This window comes from Salmo salar, chromosome 10 (genome assembly GCF_965601325.2).
Source record: "Salmo salar chromosome 10, fSalSal1, whole genome shotgun sequence".
NCBI lineage: Eukaryota > Metazoa > Chordata > Actinopteri > Salmoniformes > Salmonidae > Salmo > Salmo salar.
In genome coordinates this window covers 63,298,749-63,301,191 of record NC_138300.1, presented here as the reverse complement: position 1 = coordinate 63,301,191, position 2,443 = coordinate 63,298,749, and positions in this window count along the sequence as shown.

Sequence of the window (2,443 nt, the reverse complement as noted above, 5' to 3'; positions counted from 1 at the left end):
CTATAAAAGGAAAATAGTGAGTCTACATACAGACACCGGTTAGTCAGGCTGATTGAGGTAGTATGTACATGTAGATATGGTTAAAGTGACTATGCTTATATGATGAACAGAGTAGTAGTAGCGTAACAGAGTGGTGGGACACAATGCAGATAGCCCGGTTAGCCAATGTGCGGGAGCACTGGTTGGTCGGCCCAATTGAGGTAGTATGTACATGAATGTATAGTTAAAGTGACTATGCATATATGATAAACAGAGAGTAGCAACAGCGTAAAAAGAGGGGTTCGGGGGCACACAATGCAAATAGTCCGGGTAGCCATTTGATTACCTGTTCAGGAGTCTTATGGCTTAGGGGTCAAAACTGTTGAGAAGCCTTTTTGTCCTAGACTTGGCACTCCGGTACCGCTTGCCATGCGGTAGTAGAGAGAACAGTCTATGACTGGGGTGGCTGGGGTCTTTGACATTTTTAGGGCCTTCCTCTGACACCGCCTGGTGTAGAGGTCCTGGGTGACAGGCAGCTTAGCCCCAGTGATGTACTGGGTCGTACGCACTACCCTCTGTAGTGCCTTGTGGTCAGAGGCCAAGCAATTGCCGTACCAGGCAGTGATGCAACCAGTCAGGATGCTCTCGATGTTGCAGCTGTAGAACCTTTTGAGGATCTCAGGACCCATGCCAAATTTTTTTAGTTTCCTGAGGGGGAATAGGCTTTGTCATGCCCTTTCACGACTGTCTTGGTGTGTTTGGACCATTTGAGATTGCATCATCTGTGGATCTGTTTGGGCGGTATGCAAATTGGAGTGGGTCTAGGGTTTCTGGGATAATGTTGTTGATGTGAGCCATTACCAACCTTTCAAAGCACTTCATGGCTACGGACGTGAGTGCTACGGGTCTGTAGTCATTTAGGCAGGTTGCCTTTGTGTTCTTGGGCACAGGGACTATGGTGGTCTGCTTGAAACATGTTGGTATTACAGACTCAAATCAGGGACATGTTGAAAATGTCAGTGAAGACACTTGAGAGGTGGTCAGCACATGCGCAGGCACACGTCCTGGTAATCTGTCTGGCCTCGCAGCCTTGTGTATGTTGACCTGTTCAAAGGTCTTACATCGGCAACGGAGAGCGTGATCACACAGTCGTCCGGAACAGCTCATGCATGCCTCGGTGATGCTTGCCTCGAAGTGAGCACAAGGTCCTTTGCTGTTGTTCTGGGATTGATTTGCACTTTTCGCACCAAAGTACGTTCATATCTAGGAGACAGAACGCGTCTCCCTCATGAGCGGTATGACGGCTGCTTGGTCCCATAGTGTTTATACTTGCGTGCTATTGTTTGTACAGATGAACGTGGTACCTTCAGGCGTTTGGAAATTGCTCCCAAGGATGAACCAATCTTGTGGAGGTCTACAATTTATTTTTCTGAGGTCTTGGCTGATTTATTTTGTTTTTCCCATGATGTCAAGCAAAGAGGCACTGAGTTTGAAGGTAGGCCTTGAAATACATCCACAGGTACAGCTCCAATTGACTCAAATGATGTCAAATAGCCTATCAGAAGCTTCTAAAGCCATGACATCATTTTCTGGAATTTTCCAAGCTTTTTAAAGGCACAGTCAACTTAGTGTATGTAAACTTCTGACCCACTGGAATTGTGATACAGTGAGTTATAAGTGAAATAATCTGTCTGTAAACAATTGTTGGAACAAATTACTTGTGTCATGCACAAAGTAGATGTCCTAACCGACTTGCCAAAACTATAGTTTGTTAACAAGAAATGTGTGGAGTGGTTTAAACGAGTTTTAATGGCTTAGGACAACAAAGTCAAGGTATTGGAGTGGTCATCACAAAGCCCTGACCTCGATCCTATAGAACATTTGTGGGCAGAACTGAAAAAGCGTGTGCGAGCAAGGAGGCCTACAAACCTGACTCAGTTACACCAACTCTGTCAGGAGGAATGGGCCAAAATTCACCCAACTTATTGTGGGAGGCTACCCGAAACTTTTGACCCAAGTTAAACAATTTGAAAGTAATGCTACCAAATACTAATTGAGTGTATGTAAACTTCTGACCCACTGGGAATGTGATGAAAGAAATAAAAGCTGAAATAAATCCTTCTCTCTACTATGATTCTGACATTTCACATTCTTAAAATAAAGTGGTGAACCTAACTGACCTAAAACAGGGAATTTTTACTAGGATTAAATGTCAGGTATTGTGAAAAACTGAGTTTAAATATATTTGGCTAAGGTGTATGTAAACTTCCGACTTCAACTGTATCAATATAATATGTTGTCATCCCTACTGTCGCTGATCTGGGAGACTCATTAAACCCAAATACTGTATTTTACTTGGTGACTTTCACGAGTAATTTTTTATTAACGTACATTAAACTTTTCCTCAACTATGACCATTTTTCACCACTGGACCCCCAGAGGAATGCCCATTTGAATGAAATGC